At 46.0% G+C, this 25000-nt stretch overlaps 1 pseudogene; it reads left to right on the plus strand.

Annotated features, from left to right (window-relative positions):
• LOC123481164 overlaps window positions 1–25000 on the plus strand; it is a 46254-nt pseudogene that overhangs the window by 15836 nt on the left and 5418 nt on the right.

The following is a 25000-nucleotide window of genomic DNA, read 5'->3' on the forward strand; positions in this document are numbered from 1 at the left end:
ACAAACATTGTAAATGTACGCAACGTAAGGCGGTTGTGTTCAGGTCTAACTAGATCTAGATAATAGAACGGTGTTCAGGTCTAACTAGATCTAGATAATAGAACGGTGTTCAGGTCTAACTAGATCTAGATAATAGAACGGTGTTCAGGTCTAACTAGATCTAGATAATAGAACGGTGTTCAGGTCTAACTAGATCTAGATAATAGAATGGTGTTCAGGTCTAACTAGATCTAGATAATAGAACGGTGTTCAGGTCTAACTAGATCTAGATAATAGAACGGTGTTCAGGTCTAACTAGATCTGGATAATAGAACGGTGTTCAGGTCTAACTAGATCTAGATAATAGAACGGTGTTCAGGTCTAACTAGATCTAGATAATAGAATGGTGTTCAGGTCTAACTAGATCTAGATAATAGAATGGTGTTCAGGTCTAACTAGATCTAGATAATAGAATGGTGTTCAGGTCTAACTAGATCTAGATAATAGAACGGTGTTCAGGTCTAACTAGATCTAGATAATAGAATGGTGTTCAGGTCTAACTAGATCTAGATAATAGAACAGTGTTCAGGTCTAACTAGATCTAGATAATAGAATGGTGTTCAGGTCTAACTAGATCTAGATAATAGAATGGTGTTCAGGTATTACTAGATCTAGATAATAGAACGGTGTTCAGGTCTAACTAGATCTAGATAATAGAATGGTGTTCAGGTCTAACTAGATCTAGATAATAGAACGGTGTTCAGGTCTAACTAGATCTAGATAATAGAACGGTGTTCAGGTCTAACTAGATCTAGATAATAGAATGGTGTTCAGGTCTAACTAGATCTAGATAATAGAATGGTGTTCAGGTCTAACTAGATCTAGATAATAGAATGGTGTTCAGGTCTAACTAGATCTAGATAATAGAACGGTGTTCAGGTCTAGCTAGATCTAGATAATAGAACGGTGTTCAGGTCTAACTAGATCTAGATAATAGAATGGTGTGCTGTAGAGGTTGACAGGGTTCTAGATAATAGAATGGTGTGTTGTAGAGGTTGACACGGGAACAAGACTCCCGCGGGTTTTGTGGATTCTGACAGGAATGGGAGTGAAGTTTACAACAGTCTACAGGACTGGACAGGATCAACAGTCTACAGGACTGGACAGGATCAACAGTCTACAGGACTGGACAGGATCAACAGTCTACAGGACTGGACAGGATCAACAGTCTCCAGGACTGGACAGGATCAACAGTCTACAGGACTGGACAGGATCAACAGTCTACAGGACTGGACAGGATCAACAGTCTACAGGACTGGACAGGATCAACAGTCTACAGGACTGGACAGGATCAACAGTCTACAGGAATGGACAGGATCAACAGTCTACAGGACTGGACAGGATCAACAGTCTACAGGACTGGACAGGATCAACAGTCTACAGGACTGGACAGGATCAACAGTCTACAGGAATGGACAGGATCAACAGTCTACAGGACTGGACAGGATCAACAGTCTACAGGACTGGACAGCATCAACAGTCTACAGGACTGGACAGGATCAACAGTCTACAGGACTGGACAGGATCAACAGTCTACAGGACTGGACAGGATCAACAGTCTACAGGAATGGACAGGATCAACAGTCTACAGGAATGGACAGGATCAACAGTCTACAGGACTGGACAGGATCAACAGTCTACAGGACTGGACAGGATCAACAGTCTACAGGACTGGACAGGATCAACAGTCTACAGGAATGGACAGGATCAACAGTCTACAGGAATGGACAGGATCAACAGTCTACAGGACTGGACAGGATCAACAGTCTACAGGACTGGACAGGATCAACAGTCTACAGGACTGGACAGGATCAACAGTCTACAGGAATGGACAGGATCAACAGTCTACAGGACTGGACAGGATCAACAGTCTACAGGACTGGACAGCATCAACAGTCTACAGGACTGGACAGGATCAACAGTCTACAGGACTGGACAGGATCAACAGTCTACAGGACTGGACAGGATCAACAGTCTACAGGAATGGACAGGATCAACAGTCTACAGGAATGGACAGGATCAACAGTCTACAGGACTGGACAGGATCAACAGTCTACAGGACTGGACAGGATCAACAGTCTACAGGACTGGACAGGATCAACAGTCTACAGGAATGGACAGGATCAACAGTCTACAGGAATGGACAGGATCACAGTCTACAGGACTGGACAGGATCAACAGTCTACAGGACTGGACAGGATCAACAGTCTACAGGACTGGACAGGATCACAGTCTACAGGAATGGACAGGATCAACAGTCTACAGGACTGGACAGGATCAACAGTCTACAGGACTGGACAGGATCAACAGTCTACAGGACTGGACAGGATCAACAGTCTACAGGACTGGACAGGATCAACAGTCTACAGGACTGGACAGGATCAACAGTCTACAGGACTGGACAGGATCAACAGTCTACAGGACTGGACAGGATCAACAGTCTACAGGAATGGACAGGATCAACAGTCTATAGGACTGGACAGGATCAACAGTCTACAGGACTGGACAGGATCAACAGTCTACAGGACTGGACAGGATCAACAGTCTACAGGACTGAACAGGATCAACAGTCTACAGGACTGGACAGGATCAACAGTCTACAGGACTGGACAGGATCAACAGTCTACAGGAATGGACAGGATCAACAGTCTACAGGACTGGACAGGATCAACAGTCTACAGGACTGGACAGGATCAACAGTCTACAGGACTGGACAGGATCAACAGTCTACAGGACTGGACAGGATCAACAGTCTACAGGACTGGACAGGATCAACAGTCTACAGGACTAGACAGGATCAACAGTCTACAGGACTAGACAGGATCAACAGTCTACAGGACTGGACAGGATCAACAGTCTACAGGACTGGACAGGATCAACAGTCTACAGGAATGGACAGGATCAACAGTCTACAGGACTGGACAGGATCAACAGTCTACAGGACTGGACAGGATCAACAGTCTACAGGACTGGACAGGATCAACAGTCTACAGGACTGGACAGGATCAACAGTCTACAGGACTGGACAGGATCAACAGTCTACAGGACTGGACAGGATCAACAGTCTACAGGACTAGACAGGATCAACAGTCTACAGGACTGGACAGTACACGAATAGTTATAAATGTGTTTTATGGGTGGAAATATGTAATGTGTGGAGCATTTAATCAAAACAACAACTCTGTAGGCTAGGCCTAATATAGTTTACTAATATAATTTACTAATATAGTTTACTAATATAGTTTACTTAATATAATATAATATAGTTTACTTAATATAATATAATATAGTTTACTTAATATAATATAATATAGTTTACTTAATATAGTTTACTAATATAGTTTACTTAATATAATATAATATAGTTTACTTAATATAATATAATATAGTTTACTTAATATAATATAATATAGTTTACTTAATATAATATAATATAGTTTACTTAATATAATATAATATAGTTTATTTAATATAATATAATATAGTTTACTTAATATAATATAATATAGTTTACTTAATATAATATAATATAGTTTACTTAATATAGTTTACTAATATAGTTTACTTCATATAATATAATATAGTTTACTTAATATAATATAACATAGTTTACTAATATAGTTTACTTAATATAATATAATATAGTTTACTTAATATAATATAATATAATATAGTTTACTTAATATAATATAATATAGTTTACTTAATATAGTTTACTAATATAGTTTACTTAATATAATATAATATAATATAGTTTACTAATATAGTTTACTTAATATAATATAATATAGTTTACTTAATATAATATAATATACTTTACTTAATATAATATAATATAGTTTACTTAATATAATATAATATAGTTTACTTAATATAGTTTACTAATATAGTTTACTTAATATAATATAATATAGTTTACTTAATATAATATAATATAGTTTACTTAATATAATATAATATAGTTTACTTAATATAATATAATACAGTTTACTTAATATAATATAATATAGTTTACTTAATATAATATAATATAGTTTACTTAATATAGTTTACTAATATAGTTTACTTCATATAATATAATATAGTTTACTTAATATAATATAACATAGTTTACTAATATAGTTTACTTAATATAATATAATATAGTTTACTTAATATAATATAAAATAATATAGTTTACTTAATATAATATAATATAGTTTACTTAATATAGTTTACTAATATAGTTTACTTAATATAATATAATATAGTTTACTTAATATAATATAATATAGTTTACTTAATATAATATAATATAGTTTACTTAATATAATATAATATAGTTTACTTAATATAGTTTACTAATATAGTTTACTTAATATAATATAATATAGTTTACTTAATATAATATAATATAGTTTACTAATATAGTTTACTTAATATAATATAATATAGTTTACTTAATATAATATAATATACTTTACTTAATATAATATAATATAGTTTACTTAATATAGTTTACTAATATAGTTTACTTAATATAATATAATATAGTTTACTTAATATAATATAATATAATATAGTTTACTTAATATAATATAATATAGTTTACTAATATAGTTTACTTAATATAATATAATATAGTTTACTTAATATAATATAATATAATATAGTTTACTTAATATAATATAATATAGTTTACTTAATATAGTTTACTAATATAGTTTACTTAATATAATATACTATAGTTTACTTAATATAATATAATATAGTTTACTTAATATAATATAATATAATATAGTTTACTTAATATAATATAATATAGTTTACTTAATATAATATAATATAGTTTACTTAATATAGTTTACTTAATATAATATAATATAGTTTACTTAATATAATATAATATACTTTACTTAATATAATATAATATAGTTTACTTAATATAATATAACATAGTTTACTAATATAGTTTACTTAATATAATATAATATAGTTTACTTAATATAATATAATATAATATAGTTTACTAATATAATATAATATAGTTTACTTAATATAATATAGTTTACTAATATAGTTTACTTAATATAATATCATATTGTTTACTTAATAAATATCGATACCAAAATGTATGGTAATTTCCCCCTTCCGTTGGCTCACTCTCGCCTCGCTCCAGTTGATACCAGTCACTAGGCTACCTCAGTGACTCTCGCCTCTCTCCAGTTGATACCAGTCACTAGGCTACCTCAGTGACTCTCGCCTCGCTCCAGTTGATACCAGTCACTAGGCTACCTCAGTGACTCTCGCCTCGCTCCAGTTGATACCAGTCACTAGGCTACCTCAGTGACTCTCGCCTCGCTCCAGTTAATACCAGTCACTAGGCTACCTCAGTGACTCTCGCCTCGCTCCAGTTGATACCAGTCACTAGGCTACCTCAGTGACTCTCGCCTCGCTCCAGTTAATACCAGTCACTAGGCTACCTCAGTGACTCTCGCCTCGCTCCAGTTGATATCAGTCACTAGGCTACCTCAGTGACTCTCGCCTCGCTCCAGTTGATACCAGTCACTAGGCTACCTCAGTGACTCTCGCCTCCCCAGTTGATACCAGTCACTAGGCTACCTCAGTGACTCTCGCCTCTCCAGTTGATACCAGTCACTAGGCTACCTCAGTGACTCTCGCCTCGCTCCAGTTGATACCAGTCACTAGGCTACCTCAGTGACTCTCGCCTCGCTCCAGTTGATACCAGTCACTAGGCTACCTCAGTGACTCTCGCCTCGCTCCAGTTAATACCAGTCATTAGGCTACCTCAGTGACTCTCGCCTCTCTCCAGTTGATACCAGTCACTAGGCTACCTCAGTGACTCTCGCCTCGCTCCAGTTAATACCAGTCACTAGGCTACCTCAGTGACTCTCGCCTCGCTCCAGTTGATACCAGTCACTAGGCTACCTCAGTGACTCTCGCCTCGCTCCAGTTGATACCAGTCACTAGGCTACCTCAGTGACTCTCGCCTCGCTCAGTTGATACCAGTCACTAGGCTACCTCAGTGACTCTCGCCTCGCTCCAGTTGATACCAGTCACTAGGGCTACCTCAGTGACTCTCGCCTCGCTCCAGTTGATACCAGTCACTAGGCTACCTCAGTGACTCTCGCCTCGCTCCAGTTGATACCAGTCACTAGGCTACCTCAGTGACTCTCGCCTCGCTCCAGTTGATACCAGTCACTAGGCTACCTCAGTGACTCTCGCCTCGCTCCAGTTGATACCAGTCACTAGGCTACCTCAGTGACTCTCGCCTCGCTCCAGTTGATACCAGTCACTAGGCTACCTCAGTGACTCTCGCCTCGCTCCAGTTGATACCAGTCACTAGGCTACCTCAGTGACTCTCGCCTCGCTCCAGTTGATACCAGTCACTAGGGCTACCTCAGTGACTCTCGCCTCGCTCCAGTTGATACCAGTCACTAGGCTACCTCAGTGACTCGCCTCTCTCCAGTTGATACCAGTCACTAGGCTACCTCAGTGACTCTCGCCTCGCTCCAGTTGATACCAGTCACTAGGCTACCTCAGTGACTCTCGCCTCGCTCCAGTTGATACCAGTCACTAGGCTACCTCAGTGACTCTCGCCTCGCTCCAGTTGATACCAGTCACTAGGCTACCTCAGTGACTTTCGCCTCGCTCCAGTTGATACCAGTCACTAGGCTACCTCAGTGACTTTCGCCTCGCTCCAGTTTATACCAGTCACTGGGCTACCTCAGTGACTCTCGCTCTCGCTCCAGTTGATACCAGTCACTAGGCTACCTCAGTGACTCTCGCCTCGCTCCAGTTGATACCAGTCACTATGCTACCTCAGTGACTCTCGCCTCGCTCCAGTTGATACCAGTCACTAGGCTACCTCAGTGACTCTCGCCTCTCTCCAGTTGATACCAGTCACTAGGCTGCCTCAGTGACTCTCGCCTCGCTCAGTTGATACCAGTCACTAGTCTACCTCAGTGACTCTCGCCTCGCTCCAGTTGATACCAGTCACTAGGCTACCTCAGTGACTCTCGCCTCGCTCCAGTTGATACCAGTCACTAGGCTACCTCAGTGACTCTCGCCTCGCTCAGTTGATACCAGTCACTAGGCTACCTCAGTGACTCTCGCCTCGCTCCAGTTGATACCAGTCACTAGGCTACCTCAGTGACTCTCGCCTCGCTCCAGTTGATACCAGTCACTAGGCTACCTCAGTGACTCTCGCCTCGCTCCAGTTGATACCAGTCACTAGGCTACCTCAGTGACTCTCGCCTCGCTCCAGTTGATACCAGTCACTAGGCTACCTCAGTGACTCTCGCCTCGCTCCAGTTGATACCAGTCACTAGGCTACCTCAGTGACTCTCGCCTCTCTCCAGTTGATACCAGTCACTAGGCTACCTCAGTGACTCTCGCCTCGCTCCAGTTGATACCAGTCACTAGGCTACCTCAGTGACTCTCGCCTCGCTCCAGTTGATACCAGTCACTAGGCTACCTCAGTGACTCTCGCCTCGCTCCAGTTGATACCAGTCACTAGGCTACCTCAGTGACTTTCGCCTCGCTCCAGTTGATACCCAGTCACTAGGCTACCTCAGTGACTTTCGCCTCGCTCCAGTTTATACCAGTCACTAGGCTACCTCAGTGACTCTCGCCTCGCTCCAGTTGATACCAGTCACTAGGCTACCTCAGTGACTCTCGCCTCGCTCCAGTTGATACCAGTCACTATGCTACCTCAGTGACTCTCGCCTCGCTCCAGTTGATACCAGTCACTAGGCTACCTCAGTGACTCTCGCCTCTCTCCAGTTGATACCAGTCACTAGGGCTGCCTCAGTGACTCTCGCCTCGCTCCAGTTGATACCAGTCACTAGGCTACCTCAGTGACTCTCGCCTCGCTCCAGTTGATACCAGTCACTAGGCTACCTCAGTGACTTTCGCCTCGCTCCAGTTTATACCAGTCACTAGGCTACCTCAGTGACTCTCGCCTCGCTCCAGTTGATACCAGTCACTAGGCTACCTCAGTGACTCTCGCCTCGCTCCAGTTGATACCAGTCACTATGCTACCTCAGTGACTCTCGCCTCGCTCCAGTTGATACCAGTCACTAGGCTACCTCAGTGACTCTCGCCTCTCTCCAGTTGATACCAGTCACTAGGCTGCCTCAGTGACTCTCGCCTCGCTTAAGTTGATACCAGTCACTAGGCTACCTCAGTGACTCTCGCCTCGCTCCAGTTAATACCAGTCATTAGGCTACCTCAGTGACTCTCGCCTCTCTCCAGTTGATACCAGTCACTAGGCTACCTCAGTGACTCTCGCCTCGCTCCAGTTAATACCAGTCACTAGGCTACCTCAGTGACTCTCGCCTCGCTCCAGTTGATACCAGTCACTAGGCTACCTCAGTGACTCTCGCCTCGCTCCAGTTGATACCAGTCACTAGGCTACCTCAGTGACTCTCGCCTCGCTCCAGTTGATACCAGTCACTAGGCTACCTCAGTGACTCTCGCCTCGCTCCAGTTGATACCAGTCACTAGGCTACCTCAGTGACTCTCGCCTCGCTCCAGTTGATACCAGTCACTAGGCTACCTCAGTGACTCTCGCCTCGCTCCAGTTGATACCAGTCACTGAGGCTACCTCAGTGACTCTCGCCTCGCTCCAGTTGATACCAGTCACTAGGCTACCTCAGTGACTCTCGCCTCGCTCCAGTTGATACCAGTCACTAGGCTACCTCAGTGACTCTCGCCTCGCTCCAGTTGATACCAGTCACTAGGCTACCTCAGTGACTCTCGCCTCGCTCCAGTTGATACCAGTCACTAGGCTACCTCAGTGACTCTCGCCTCGCTCAGTTGATACCAGTCACTAGGCTACCTCAGTGACTCTCGCCTCGCTCCAGTTGATACCAGTCACTAGGCTACCTCAGTGACTCTCGCCTCTCTCCAGTTGATACCAGTCACTAGGCTACCTCAGTGACTCTCGCCTCGCTCCAGTTGATACCAGTCACTAGGCTACCTCAGTGACTCTCGCCTCGCTCCAGTTGATACCAGTCACTAGGCTACCTCAGTGACTCTCGCCTCGCTCCAGTTGATACCAGTCACTAGGCTACCTCAGTGACTTTCGCCTCGCTCCAGTTGATACCAGTCACTAGGCTACCTCAGTGACTTTCGCCTCGCTCCAGTTTATACCAGTCACTAGGCTACCTCAGTGACTCTCGCCTCGCTCCAGTTGATACCAGTCACTAGGCTACCTCAGTGACTCTCGCCTCGCTCCAGTTGATACCAGTCACTATGCTACCTCAGTGACTCTCGCCTCGCTCCAGTTGATACCAGTCACTAGGCTACCTCAGTGACTCTCGCCTCTCTCCAGTTGATACCAGTCACTAGGCTGCCTCAGTGACTCTCGCCTCGCTCCAGTTGATACCAGTCACTAGGCTACCTCAGTGACTCTCGCCTCGCTCCAGTTGATACCAGTCACTAGGCTACCTCAGTGACTTTCGCCTCGCTCCAGTTTATACCAGTCACTAGGCTACCTCAGTGACTCTCGCCTCGCTCCAGTTGATACCAGTCACTAGGCTACCTCAGTGACTCTCGCCTCGCTCCAGTTGGATACCAGTCACTATGCTACCTCAGTGACTCTCGCCTCGCTCCAGTTGATACCAGTCACTAGGCTACCTCAGTGACTCTCGCCTCTCTCCAGTTGATACCAGTCACTAGGCTGCCTCAGTGACTCTCGCCTCGCTCCAGTTGATACCAGTCACTAGGCTACCTCAGTGACTCTCGCCTCGCTCCAGTTGATACCAGTCACTAGGCTACCTCAGTGACTCTCGCCTCGCTCCAGTTGATACCAGTCACTAGGCTACCTCAGTGACTCTCGCCTCGCTCCAGTTGATACCAGTCACTAGGCTGCCTCAGTGACTCTCGCCTCGCTCCAGTTGATACCAGTCACTAGGCTACCTCAGTGACTCTCGCCTCTCTCCAGTTGATACCAGTCACTAGGCTACCTCAGTGACTCTCGCCTCGCTCCAGTTGATACCAGTCACTAGGCTACCTCAGTGACTCTCGCCTCGCTCCAGTTGATACCAGTCACTAGGCTACCTCAGTGACTCTCGCCTCGCTCCAGTTGATACCAGTCACTAGGCTACCTCAGTGACTCTCGCCTCGCTCCAGTTGATACCAGTCACTAGGCTACCCTCAGTGACTCTCGCCTCGCTCCAGTTGATACCAGTCACTGGGCTACCTCAGTGACTCTCGCCTCGCTCCAGTTGATACCAGTCACTAGGCTACCTCAGTGACTCTCGCCTCGCTCCAGTTGATACCAGTCACTAGGCTACCTCAGTGACTCTCGCCTCGCTCCAGTTGATACCAGTCACTAGGCTACCTCAGTGACTCTCGCCTCGCTCCAGTTGATACCAGTCACTAGGCTACCTCAGTGACTCTCGCCTCGCTCCAGTTGATACCAGTCACTAGGCTACCTCAGTGACTTTCGCCTCGCTCCAGTTTATACCAGTCACTAGGCTACCTCAGTGACTCTCGCCTCGCTCCAGTTGATACCAGTCACTAGGCTACCTCAGTGACTCTCGCCTCGCTCCAGTTGATACCAGTCACTAGGCTACCTCAGTGACTCTCGCCTCGCTCCAGTTGATACCAGTCACTAGGCTACCTCAGTGACTCTCGCCTCGCTCCAGTTGATACCAGTCATTAGGCTACCTCAGTGACTCTCGCCTCGCTCCAGTTGATACCAGTCACTAGGCTACCTCAGTGACTTTCGCCTCGCTCCAGTTTATACCAGTCACTAGGCTACCTCAGTGACTCTCGCCTCGCTCCAGTTGATACCAGTCACTAGGCTACCTCAGTGACTCTCGCCTCGCTCCAGTTGATACCAGTCACTAGGCTACCTCAGTGACTCTCGCCTCGCTCCAGTTGATACCAGTCACTAGGCTACCTCAGTGTCAGATGCCAACCTAGGTCAGTAGGGCTAAATGATGAAGCCTTCAATTGAATTGCAATGTCTTGTTGCAGCCCGAGGACCCATAACTAACCTAGCCAAGGAAAGAGCGATGTTTTAGTAACATTGGATGGAGTTGTCCTTGACAAGGAAAGGAAGCGAGTACACGGCTTGTAAAAAAAAAATGCTGCGGTTGAATCAAATAGGAGAGGAGGACACGCGTCCTTAAGCCGCTCGACTCCTAACAAGCCCAAATGTTCCTGTTTTGAACTAAACCCCAAGCCATCTGAGGTGAAGAGTGAAATAAACAACAGATTGATTTCTGCATGTATTTGAATCCATTTTAGAATAAGGCTGTAACGTAAACAAAATGTGGACAAAGACAAGGGGTCTGAATATTTTCCGAATAATGCTCTGTGTATGTGCTCAGTGCTCAGCTGTAGGCTACAGATTCAAATCAAATCAAATTTGTATTGGTCACATGCGCCGAATACAACAGGTGCAGACATTAGAGTGAAATGCTTACTTACAAGCCCTTAACCAACAGTGCATTTATTTTTTTAACAAAAAATAAAAATAAAACATCAACAAAAAAATGTTGAGAGAAAAAAGAGCAGAAGTAAAATAAAATAACAGTAGGGAGGCTATATATACAGGGGGGTACCGGTGCAGAGTCAATGCGCGGGGGGCACCGGCTAGTTGAGGTAGTTGAAGTAATATGTACATTTATTTATGGCGGTGCTGTGCTGAGCAGAACTTCCTGCTGGGGTCTTTGTCCTCATCCTCCATCCTTATCCATCTACATATAGGTCATTTAGAATATGCTCTTACTTTATTTTTATTTTTTATTTTTTTGTCATTTGGCAGACGCTCTTATACAGAGCGACTTACAGTTAGTGAATATATATTTTTTTATACTGGCCCCCCGTGGGAATTGAACCCACAACCCTGGCGTTGCAAACACCATGCTCCACCAACTGAGCTACATCCCTGCCGGCCATTCCCTCCCCTACCCTGGGCCAATTGTGCACCGCCCCATGAGTCTCCCTGTCGCGGCCGGCTGCGACAGAGCCTGGATTCGAACCAGGATCTCTAGTGGCACAGTTAGCACTGCGATGCAGTGCCTTAGACCACTGCGCCACTCGGGAGTAAATATTAGTATCTTACCAAGCGATTTAGACCTAAAGTCAGTGTATTTAACTAAAATAAGTGGGACAAACACATATCACAGTCGCATATTGCATGACTAAACAAACACAATAGCCATAAACATATTTCTGCGAGAGAAAAAAAAAATGAGCACGGGAGTGATTTTTTTTATCAGAAAGGGGACAGGAAAGTTTCTGGGGTTGTAGAACTTGTTGCCGGATCAGTACAGCACAGGAAAACAAAATTTGACAGGACGAGCCAGGAATTTTCCGTCCTGTGTCAACCTCGAGTGTGCTGTAGTGTAAGTAGGCCAGTGATCCTGTCTGTTTTAAATATATCTTTTAAGTCTTCAATAAGTGGGGCAGCGCTGCTACCACAAGTTGGGCCTGAATGATCAGTAAACAGTAAAATGACTCAAATGTCAAATGTAAACTTTAAACTTTGTGCCTCTTGCCTTTTTCTATTTTTTTCCACATTTTAGCTATATTTTTTTATATATTATAAATATATATTATATATTTATGTGTGTTTTTATAGGTACAGTGCTTTCAGAAAGTATTCACACCACTTAACTTTTTACACATTTCACTGTGTTACTAACAGCCTGAATTCAAAATGGATTACATTGAGATGTTGTGTCACTGGCCTACACACAAATACCCCATAATGTCAAAGTGGAATTATGTTTAAAGACATGTTTACAAATTTAATTAAAAATGAGAAGCTGAAATGTCTTGAGTCAATAAGTATTCACCCCCTTTGTTACCTCCCGAGTGGCGCAGTGCTAACTGTGCCACTAGAGATCCTGGTTCAAATCCAGGCTCTGTCGTAGCCGGCTGCGACCGGGAGACATGGGGCGGCACACAATTGGCCCAGCGTCGTCCAGGGTTTGGCCGGCAGGGATGGCGTTTGCAATGCCAGGGTTGTGGGTTCGAGTCCCATGGGGGGCAGTATGAAAAAAATAATGTATGCACTCACTAACTGTAAGTCGCTCTGGATAAGAGCGTCTGCTAAATGACTAAAATGTAAATGTTATGGCAAGCCTAAATAAGTTCAGGAGTAGAAATGTGCTTAACAAGTCACATAATAAGTTGCATGAACTCTCTGTGTCCAATAATAGTGTTTAACATGATTTTTGAATGACTATCTCATCTCTGTATACCACATATACAATTATCTGTAAGGTCCCTCAGTCCAGCAGTGAATTTCAAACACAAATTCAACCACAAAGACCAGGGAGGTTTTCCAATGACTCACAAAGAAGGGCACCTATTAGTAGATGGGTAAAAAATAAAAAATCAGACATTGAATATCCGTTTGAGCTGATCATGGTGAAGTTATTAATTACACTTTGGGTGGTGTATCATTACAACCAGTCACTACAAAGATACAGGCGTCCTTCCTAACTTAGTTGCCGGAGAGGAAGGAAACCGCTTAGGGATTTCACAATGAGGCTTAGGGATTTCAACATGTTTTAAAGTCCAATGGTGACGTTAAAACAGTTACAGAGTTTAATGGCTGTGAAAGGAGAAAACTGAGGATGGATCAACAACATTGTAGTTACTCCACAACACTAACCTAATTGACAGAGTGAAAAGAAGGAAGCCTGTACAGAATACAAAATATTCCAAAACATGCATTCGGTTTGCAACAAGGCACTAAAGTAATACTGCAAAAAAAACAAACATGTTTTGTCCTAGATAGAAAGTGTTATGTTTGAGGCAAATCCAATACAACACATTACTGAGTACCACTCGTCATATTTTCAAGCATAGTGGTGGATACATCATGGTATAGGTATGCTTGTAATCGTTAAGGCCTGGGGGAGTTTTGCAGGATGGAAAAGAAACAGAATGGAGCTAAGCACAAGCAAAATCCTAGAGGAAAACCTGGTTCAGTCTGCTTTCCACCAGACACTGGGAGATGAATTAATCTTTCAGCAGGACAATAACCTAAAACACAAGGCCAAATATACACTGGAGTTGCTTACCAAGACAACATTGAAGGTTCCTGAGTGGCCTAGTTACAGTTTGAACTTAACTTAAATCGACTTGAAAATCTATGGCAAGACTTGAAAATGGCTGTCTAGCAATGATCGACAACAAACTTAACAGAGCTTGAATTTGTTTTTTTAAAGAGTAATGTGCAAATATTGTACAATCCAGGTGTGGAAAGCTCTTAGAGACTTACCCAGAAAGACTCACAGCTGTAATCGCTGCCAAAGGTGATTCTACCATGTATTGACTCAGGGGTGTGAATACTTATGGAAATGAGATATTTAATTTTCAATAAATTTGCAAACATTTCTAAAAACATGTTTTCACTTTGTCACTATGGGGGTATTGTGTGTAGATGGGTGAGAAAAAAAATCTAGTTAATCCATTTTGAATTCAGGCTGGAACACAAAAACATGTGGAATAGGGAATAGTCAAGGGGTATTAATACTATCTGAAGGCTCTGTATGTGTGTGTGTGTGTGATCGTTTTATAGCGTATGTATGTGTGTGTGTGTGTGTTTATGTGTGTCCAACCATGTAACCTTGTGTCCCTGTGCGTCTCCAGATGGGTCGCCTGGACAACCGTAGCCTGACGTTGAAGTACCACGTGTGGCCGCGCTTCAACTCTTTCGGCGACGCGGAGACGGACGACAACCATCTGTCCATAGTGACTCTGGAGGAGAAACCCTTTGTCATCGTAGAGGACGTGGAGAGACTCACTGGAACCTGTATGAGGAACTCTGTTCCCTGTAGGAAGCATATCAAGGAGTGAGTCTCTCCCTCTATCCCTCCCTCTCTCCTCTCCTCCCTCTATCCCTCCCTCTCTCCTCTCCTCCCTCTATCCCTCCCTCTCTCCCTCTGTCTCCCTCCCTCTCTCCTCTCCTCCCTCCCTCCCTCTATCCCTCTGTCTCTCCTCTCCTCCATCTATCTATCTATCTATCTATCTATCTATCTGTCTGTCTGTCTGTCTGTCTGTCTGTCTGTCTGTCTGTCTGTCTGTCTGTCTGTCTGTCTGTCTGTCTGTCTGTCTGTCTGTCTGTCTGTCTGTCTGTCTGTCTGTCTGTCTGTATATCTATCTATCTATATATCCATCCATCCATCTCCCTCTCTCTCTCTCTCTCTCTCTCTCTCTCTCTCTCTCTCTCTCTCTCTCTCTCTCTCTCTCTCTCTCTCTCTCTCTCTCTCTCTCTCTCTCTCTCTCTCTATCTCTCAATTCAATTTAAGGGCTTTATTGGCATGGGAAACGTATGTTAACATTGCCAAAGCAAGTGAAGTAGATAGCAAACAAAAGTGAAATAAACAATAAAAATGACACAGTAAACAGTAAACATTCACGTCTGTAGCCATGAAGTGCTTTGAAAGGCTGGTCACGGCTCACATCAACATCATCATCCCAGAAACCCTAGACCCACTCCAATTCGCATACCGCCCAACAGATCCACAGATGACGCAATCTCAATCGCACTCCACACTGCCCTTTCCCACCTGGACAAAAGGAACATATGTGTGAGAATGCTATTCATTGACTACAGCTCAGCGTTCAACACCATAGTGCCCACAAAGCTCATCACTAAGCTAAGGACCCTGGGACTAAACACCTCCCTCTGCAACTGGATCCTGGACTTCCTGACGGGCCGCCCCCAGGTGGTAAGGGTAGGTAACAACACATCCGCCACGCTGATCCTCAACACGGGGGCCCCTCAGGGGTGCATGCTCAGTCCCCTCCTCTACTCCCTGTTCACCCACGACTGCTGGGCCAAGCACGTCTCCAACACTATCATCGTTTGCTGATGACACAACAGTGGTAGGCCTGATCACCGACAACGATGAGACAGCCTATAGGGAGAAGGCCAGAGACCTGGCCGTGTGGTGCCAGGACAACAACCTCTCCCTCAACGTGATCAAGACAAAGGAGATGATGGTGGACTACAGGAAAAGGAGGACCGAGCACGCCCCCATTCTCATCGATGGGGCTGTAGTGGAACAGGTTGAGAGCTTCAAGTTCCTTGGTGTCCACATCACCAACAAACTATCATGGTCCAAACACACCAAGACAGTCGTGAAGAGGGCACGACAACACCTTTTCCCCCTCAGGAGACTGAAAAGATTTGGCATGGGTCCCCAGATCCTCAAAAAGTTATACAGCAGCAACTTCTCGGCCTCCGACCGGGGTAGTGCGTACGGCCCACTACATCACTGGGGCCAAGCTTCCTGCCATCCAGGACCTCTATACCAGGCGGTGTCTGAGGAAGGCCCTAGAAATTGTCAAAGACTCCAGCCACCCTAGTCATAGACTGTTCTCTCTGCTACCGCACGGCAAGCGGTACCGGAGCGCCAAGTCTAGGTCCAAAAGGCTCCTTAACAGCTTCTACCCCCAAGCCATAAGACTGCTGAACAATTAATCAAATGGCCACCCGGACTATTTACATTGACCCCCCACTCCCCCTTTGTTTTTACACTGCTGCTACTCGCTGTTTATTATGTATGCATAGTTCTACATGCACAAATTACCTCGACTAACCTGTACCACCGCACATTGACTCGGTAGCGGTACCCCCTGTATAGAGCCTCGTTATTGTTATTTTACTGTGTTACTTTTTGTGTTAATTTTTTTACTTTAGTTTATTTATTAAATATTTTCGTAACTATTTCTCTCTCTCTCCCTCTCCAGTAATGAAAAAGAAAGTAAATTAATTCAGATCCTCTATCGACCGACCGCACTAACAGACAACTGCTGACTCTATATCTGACACAGACCTCTTATAGAACAGGAGTGTGTGTGTGATGGTGTGTGTTCATATCAGGTGTTTGTGCGTGTGTGTGTGTGTGTTTTGTGTGTGTGTGTGTTTTTGTGTGTGTTTGTGTGTGTGTGTGTGTTTTGTGTGTGTGTGTGTGTGTGAGAGAGAGCGACAGCAGAGCAGTATAATTAGTGTTGCAGCTCCATATTCCATTACCCTCTGTCCCAAACCTATCACCTCATCAGACCCAGAGAGGACCCTACTTCTCTCTCTCTCTCTCTCTCTCTCTAACTCTCTCTCTCTCTCTCTCTCTCTCTCTCTCTCTCTCTCTCTCTCTCTCTCTCTCTCTGTCTCTGTCTCTGTCTCTCTCTCTGTCTCTCTGTCTCTCTCTCTCTCTCTCTCTCTCTCTCTCTCTCTCTCTCTCTCTCTCTCTCTCTCTCTCTCTCTCTCTCTCTACTCTCTCTCTCTCTCTCTCTCTCTCTCTCTCTCTCTCTCTCTCTCTCTCTCTCTCTCTCTCTCTCTCTCTCTCTCTCTCTCTCTCTCTCTCTCCTCCCCTCTCTCTCTCTGTCTTTCTAGTGGTTATATTATTCTTCCTACTTGTGTGTGTGTTCTCTCTCTTAGTGGGGGGATAGGACTACCTCTTCATCGCCAATCCCCCTTTCTCTCTCTCTCCCCCCACCATCCCCCTTTCTCTCTATCTTCCCCTCCCCCCACCATCCCCCTTTCTCTCTATCTCCCCCCACCATCCCCCTTTCTCTCTCTCTCCCCCCACCATCCCCCTTTCTCTCTATCTTCCCCTCCCCCCACCATCCCCCTTTCTCTCTATCTCCCCCCACCATCCCCCTTTCTCTCTATCTCCCACTCCCCCCCACCATCCTTTCGGTTTCTGACCCAACACTCTAACAACTAGACTATCTGCCGCCAACTTATTGGGACCTCAGCAGTATAAGGTTTTTAGAGAAGGTTGGAATCCCTAGCAACCTGCCCAAGTACACTGAATTCCAAAGTTTGCGTTCTAAAGTTCCAACGTTCTATTTCTAGAGTTCTACAATTCCAAAGTTCTAGTTGTAAAGTTTTTAGAGTTCCAGAGTTCTAAAGTTCTTGAATTATAGAGGTCCTCCGTTCCACTATACCTTAATCCCCAGAGCCCCGTAGTTGAAGAGAACATTGTGACTTTAGTAGTCAGTTGGTCTGTTTGACGGCTAAAGGACATCTCTTCCTCATCACAGAATATCTACAAGTTAAATGAGGGTCCCAGGTGTGTGTGTGTGTGTTTCTGAACTCTGGGGTTCTTAGATTCACACACACAGATGGCTGGGTGATTACACATGGATAACTGTCACATCCACAGCCTCTCTACAGAGGAGAGAGAGGAGAGGAGAGAGGGAGAGGGGAGGGGGGGAGAGGAAGGAGGAGAGGAGGAGGGAGAGAGAAGGAGAGGAGGGAGAGGAAGGAGAGGAGAGGAGAGGAGAGGGAGGGAGGAGAGGGAGAGGGAGAGGAGGAGGAGAGGAGAGGAGAGGAGAGGGAGGAGAGGAGAGGAGAGGAGAGGGAGGAGGAAGAGGAGGAGGAGGGAGAGGAGGAGAAGAGAGGAGAGGAAAGGAGAGGAGGAGAAGAGGAAGAGAAAAGGAGAGGAGAGGAGAGAGAGGAGAGGAGGGAGAGGAGGGAGGGAGGGAGGGAGGAGGGGGGGAGGGAGGGGGAGGGGAGGAGAGGGAGAGGGAGAGGAGGAGGGAGAGGGAGAGGAGAGGAGAGGAGAGGAGAGGAGAGGGAGAGGAGGGAGGAGAGGAGAGGAGGAGAGGAGAGGAGAGGAGAGAGAGGGAGAGGAGAGGAGAGGAGAGGAGGAGAGGAGAGGAGAGGAGAGGAGAGGGGGAGGGAGAGGAGGGAGGGAGGGAGGGAGAGGAAGAGAGGAGAGGAGAGGAGAGGGAGGGGAGGGGAGGGGAGGGGGGGGGAGGGGGGGGGGAGGGGGAGGGGGAGGAGGAGGAGAGGAGAGGAGAGGGAGGAGAGGAGAGGAGAGGAGAGGAGAGGAGAGGAGAGGAGAGGAGGAGAGATATATGAGTTCATTAATGTGGCTCTATAGTTGAAGTATGTACAACTCTGATCAACTCTGCACCAATCAGTAACAACTCTGATCAACTCTGCACCAATCAGTAACAACTCTGATCAACTCTGCACCAATCAGCACAACTCCGATCAACTATGCCCACCTCTGCACCAATGAGATCAATCCTACTTTTGTAGCAGTTCAGGGCATACAGCTAGATAAGACGTTGAGGCAAGGAGCAGGAAAAGAGTGCAGTACAGTACAGGACAGGACAGGACAGGACATGACAGGACAGGACAGGACAGGACAGGACAGGACAGGACATGACAGGACAGGACAGGACAGGACAGGACAGTGCAGGACAGGACAGGACAGTGCAGGACAGGACAGGACAGGACAGGACAGGACATGACAGGACAGGACAGGACAGTGCAGGACAGGACAGGACAGGACAGGACATGACATGACAGGACAGGACAGGACAGGACAGGACAGGACAGGACAGTGCAGGACAGGACAGGACAGGACAGGACAGGACAGGACAGGACAGGACAGTGCAGTACAGGACAGTAAAGTACAGTACAGTACAATGTGTGTGTGTGTGTGTGTGTGTGAGTTAAACTGCTACCTGCTGCCTGTCTGTTACGCTCCTGTGGAGAGCGAGGCCCATTTCAATAACCCAGAGTTAGATCAGTCTCTCTGTGCCGGGGACTGGGGATGGAGGAGAAAGGCGGAGAGGAGAGAGGAGGAGAGGAGAGAGGAGGAGTGAGGGAGAGGGGAGGAGAGGAAGGAGGGAGAGGAGGAGGAGGAGTGAGGGAGAGGGGAGGGGAGAGGAACAGGAGGGAGAGAGAGAGGAGGAGTGAGGGAGAGGGGAAGGGAGGAGAGGAGAGAGGAGGAGAGGAGAGAGGAGCAGTGAGGGAGAGGGGAAGGGAGGAGAGGAGAGAGGAGGAGTGAGGGAGAGGGGAAGGGAGGAGAGGAACAGGAGGAGAGGAGAGAGGAGGAGTGAGGGAGTGGGGAAGGGAGGAGAGGAGAGGGGAGGAGTGAGGGAGAGGGGAAGGGAGGAGAGGAACAGGAGGAGAGGAGAGAGGAGGAGTGAGGGAGTGGGGGAAGGGAGGAGAGGAGAGAGGAGGAGAGGAGAAGGGAGGAGTGAGGGAGAGGGGAAGGGAGGAGAGGAGAGAGGGAGAGGAGAGAGGAGGAGTGAGGGAGGAGGAGTGAGGAAGAGGGGAAGGGATGGATAGGAAGCTATATACAGTATATACACCATGGGAAATATTAGATGCAGACATGGTTAAAGCAGAAAGAGACATGGAGACAGACAGACCTATTCTGTTACAGTAGCATTTCAAGGGCCGTGCCCAGCTGTGTGAGGTAGAATGGAATCTTCCTTACTGTTTCAGTTATCACATGGAGATCAAATCTCTCTCTCTCCACTTCTATATCTCTTCCTCTATCTCTGGCTCTCTCTCTCCACTTCTATATCTCTTCCTCTATCTCTGGCTCTCTCTCTCCACTTCTATATCTCTTCCTCTATCTCTGGCTCTCTCTCTCCACTTCTATATCTCTTCCTCTATCTCTGGCTCTCTCTCTCCACTTCTATATCTCTTCCTCTATCTCTGGCTCTCTCTCTCCACTTCTATATCTCTTCCTCTATCTCTGGCTCTCTCTCTCCACTTCTATATCTCTATCTCTGGCTCTCTCTCTCTTCACGTCTTTGATGGATCATGTTTCATCTCTCTTCTTCTAGTGTCTACTAAAGATGCTAATTCCATGACATCAGAGGATTTCTGAAGTCTTCAGCCAATAGACACATGGCCATTTTAACAGGTTATGCCATTCTGCTAATGGCAGATGTCCGTATAAAAGAGTACTCAGAAAGTTTTAACCAATGGGGTTCTAAAGGTTCTGAAATCTTCAGCCAATGAAAGATGTCTATATAAAAAGGGGTAATACAGTTTCAGCCATGTCATTCTTTGTTGTTTCCACAGCAACACTACAGAGGCGGGCGGGACGTACATTAAAAAGTGCTGTAAAGGATTCTGCATCGACATCCTGAAGAAGATCGCTAAGTATGTGAAGTTCACCTACGATCTCTACCTGGTTACCAACGGTAAACATGGCAAGAAGATCAACAACGTGTGGAACGGGATGGTGGGAGAGGTGAGTGATAATATATAATAATAATAATAATAATAATAATAATAATAATAATAATAATAATAATATAATATCATACTTTGAATTTCATTTTACCCTGTTTAGCTAATGGCTAACGGTATACTCAGCAATATACTGTAGCATCATTTCACTCTGTTTTAGCTAATGGCTAAAGGTATACTCAGCAATATACTGTAGCATCATTTGACTCTGTTTTAGCTAATGGCTAACGGTATACTCAGCAATATACTGTAGCATTATTTGACTCTGTTTTAGCTAATGGCTAAAGGTATACTCAGCATATACTGTAGCATCATAATACACAGCGGAGTGACTTCCTGCTAACGACATCAACAACATTTTTACATTTACATTTTAGTCATTTAGCAGACGTTCTTATCCAGAGCGACTTACAGTTAGTGAGTGCATACATTATTATTTTTTTATATATTTTTTCATACTGGCCCCCCGTGGGAAACGAACCCACAACCCTGGCAATTGCAAACGCCATGCTCTACCAACTGAGCTACATCCCAACAACACGCTAACACACTAGATGAAAGTTTAACCCATAATTTCTCTCTCTTTCCCTCCATCTCTCCCTCTACATCTCTTTCTCCCTCCATTCTCCCTCTCTCCTCCCTCTCTCTCTCCTTCCCTCTCTCCTCCCTCTCTCTCTCCTTCCCTCCCTCCTTTCCTCCCTCCTCCCTCTCCCCTCCCCCTCTCCTCCCCCTCTCCTCCCTCTCTTCTCCTTCCCTCCCTCCTTCCCTCCCTCCTTCCCTCTCTCCTTCCCTCTCTCCTCCTTCCCTCCCTCCTTCCCTCCCTCCTTCCCTCTCTCCTTCCCTTCCTCCTCCCTCTCTCCTCCCCCTCTCCCCCCTCTCTCCTCCCTCTCTCTCTCCTTCCCTCCCTCCTTCCCTCTCTCCTTCCCTCCCTCCTTCCCTCCCTCCTTCCCTCCCTCCTCCCCCTCTCCTCCCTCTCTCTCTCCTTCCCTCCCTCCTTCCCTCCCTCCTTCCCTCCCTCTTTCCCTCCCTCCTTCCCTCTGTCCTTCCCTCCCTCCCAGGTGGTCTATAAGAAAGCTGTCATGGCCGTCGGCTCTCTGACGATCAATGAGGAGCGTTCTGAGGTCATCGATTTCTCCGTCCCGTTCGTGGAAACCGGAATCAGCGTCATGGTTTCCCGTAGCAATGGAACTGTCTCCCGTCCGCCTTCCTCGGTAACCCTCGCCGTGTTTTGTGTTGTTACACCAACTGACAGATTGTTACGTTACACCACCTGACAGATTGTTACGTTACACCACCTGACAGATTGTTACGTTACACCACCTGACAGATTGTTACGTTACACCACCTGACAGATTGTTACGTTACACCACCTGACGAATTGTTACGTTACACCACCTGACAGATTGTTACGTTACACCACCTGACAGATTGTTACGTTACACCACCTGACAGATTGTTACGTTACACCACCTGACAGATTGTTACGTTACACCACCTGACAGATTGTATCGTTACACCACCTGACAGATTGTTACGTTACACCACCTGACAGATTGTGTTGTTACAATTGTTTTCTTTCCTCATCGATCTACACACACTGACATAATGACAAAGCAAAAACAGGTTTTTAGAAATGTTTGCACCAAAAAAACATTCATAAGTATTCAGACTTTTTTACTCAGTACTTTGTTGAAGCACCTTTGGCAGCGATTACAGCCTCAGGTCTTCTTGGGTATGGCTTACTAAGCTTAGCACACCTGTATTTGGGGAGTTTCTCCCATTTGTTCTCTGCAGATCCTCTCAAGCTCTGTCAGGTTGGATGGGGAGTGTCGCTGCACAGCTATTTTCAGGTCTCTCCAGAGATGTTAGATCGGGTTCAAGTCTGGGCTCTGGCTGGGCCACTCAAGGACATTCAGAGACTTGTCCCGAAGACACTCCTGCGTTGTCTTGGCTGTGTGCTGAGGGTCATTGTCCTATTGGAAGGTGAACCTTCGCCCCAGTCTGAGGTCCTGAGGGCTCTGGAGCAGGTTTTCATCAAGGATCTCTCTGTACTTTGCTCCGTTCATATTTCCCTCGATCCTGATTAGTCTCCCAGTTCCTGTCGCTGAAAACATCCCCACTGCATGCTGCCACCCCCATGATTCACCGTAGGGATGGTGCCAGGTTTCCTCCAGATGTGACGCTTGGCATTCAGGCCAAAGAGTTCAATGTTGGTTTCATCAGACCAGAGATTCTTGTTTCTCATGATCTGAGAGTCCTTTAGGTGCCTTTTGGCAAACTCCAAGCGGGCTGTCATGTGCCTTTTACTGAGGAGTGGCTTCCGTCTGGCCACTCTACCATAAAGGCCTGATTGGTGGAGTGCTGCAGAGATGGTTGTCCTTCTGGAAGTTTCTCTCATCTCCACAGAGGAACTCTAGAGCTCTGTCAGAGTAGCCATCGGACTCTTGGTCACCTCCCTGACCAAGGCCCTTCTCCCGCGATTGCTCAGTTTGGCCGGGCAGCCGGCTCTAGGATGAGTCTTGGTGGTTCCAAACTTCTTCCATTTAAGAATGACGGAGGCCACTGTGTTCTTGGGGACCTTCAATGCTGCAGAAATATTTTGGTACCCTTCCCCAGATCTGTGCCTCGACACAATCTTGTCTCGGAGCTCTACGGACAATTCCTTCGACCTCATGGCTTGGTTTCTTCTCTGACATGCACTGATAACTGTGGGATCTTATATAGACAGGTGTGTGCTTTTCCAAATTATGTCCAATCAATTGAATTGACCACAGGTGGACTCCAATCAAGTTGTAGAAACATCTCAAGGATGATCAATGGAAACAGGATGCACCTGAGCTCAATTTCGTGTCTCATAGCAAAGGGTCTGATTACTTATGTAAATAAGGTATTTCTTTTTTTTTTATTGCAAACATTTCTAAAAATGTCGTTATGGGGTATTGTGTGTAGATTGATGAGGATTTTTATTTATTTAATCAATTTTAGAATAAGGCTGTAACTGAACAAAATGTGGAAAAAGTCAAGGGGTCTGAATACTTTCCGAACGCACTGTACACACACACCCATACACACAAACACACACACACACACAGAGAGATAAACACCCACAGAGACACACAAAGATTGCAGCCCTCTCCAGCCCTCTCCACCCCTCTCCCGTCCTCTCCAGCCCTCTCCAGCCCTCTCCCGTCCTCTCCAGCCCTCTCCAGCCCTCTCAAGCCCTCTCCCGTCCTCTCCAGCCCTCTCCAGCCCTCTCAGCCCTCTCCCGCCCTCTCCAGCCCTCTCCAGCCCTATCCAGCCCTCTCCAGCCCTCTCCAGCCCTATCCAGTCCTCTCCAGTCCTCTCCAGCCCTATCCAGTCCTCTCCAGTCCTCTCCAGCCCTATCCAGTCCTCTCCAGCCCTCTCAGCCCTTCAGCCCTCTCAGCCCTCTCCAGCCCTCTCCAGCCCTATCCAGTCCTCTCCAGTCCTCTCCAGCCCTATCCAGTCCTCTCCAGTCCTCTCCAGCCCTCTCAAGCCCTCTCCCAGTCCTCTCCAGTCCTCTCCAGTCCTCTCCAGCCCTCTCCAGCCCTATCCAGTCCTCTCCAGTCCTCTCCAGTCCTCTCCAGCCCTCTCCAGCCCTCTCCAGAACTCTCCAGCCATATCCAGTCCTATCCAGTCCTCTCCAGCACTCTCAAGCCCTCTCCAGTCCTCTCCAGTCCTCTCCAGTCCTCTCCAGTCCTCTCCAGCCCTATCCAGTCCTCTCCAGTCCTCTCCAGTCCTCTCCAGTCCTCTCCAGTCCTCTCCAGTGCAGCAGTACTCTAGCCTTGGCACGGTTCTACAGTGCTGCATAGCCCACATATGAATTACCTAATGGCTTTACATAGATACATACACACACAAACGCTCTCACAAGCATGCAGGCACGCACACACACATACGTGTGTCATGCGGTAGCTACCGTAATAGCACCGATTACGAAGGCTAAGCAGG

The sequence above is a fragment of the Coregonus clupeaformis genome, unplaced genomic scaffold (genome assembly GCF_020615455.1).
Source record: "Coregonus clupeaformis isolate EN_2021a unplaced genomic scaffold, ASM2061545v1 scaf1973, whole genome shotgun sequence".
Classification (NCBI taxonomy): domain Eukaryota; kingdom Metazoa; phylum Chordata; class Actinopteri; order Salmoniformes; family Salmonidae; genus Coregonus; species Coregonus clupeaformis.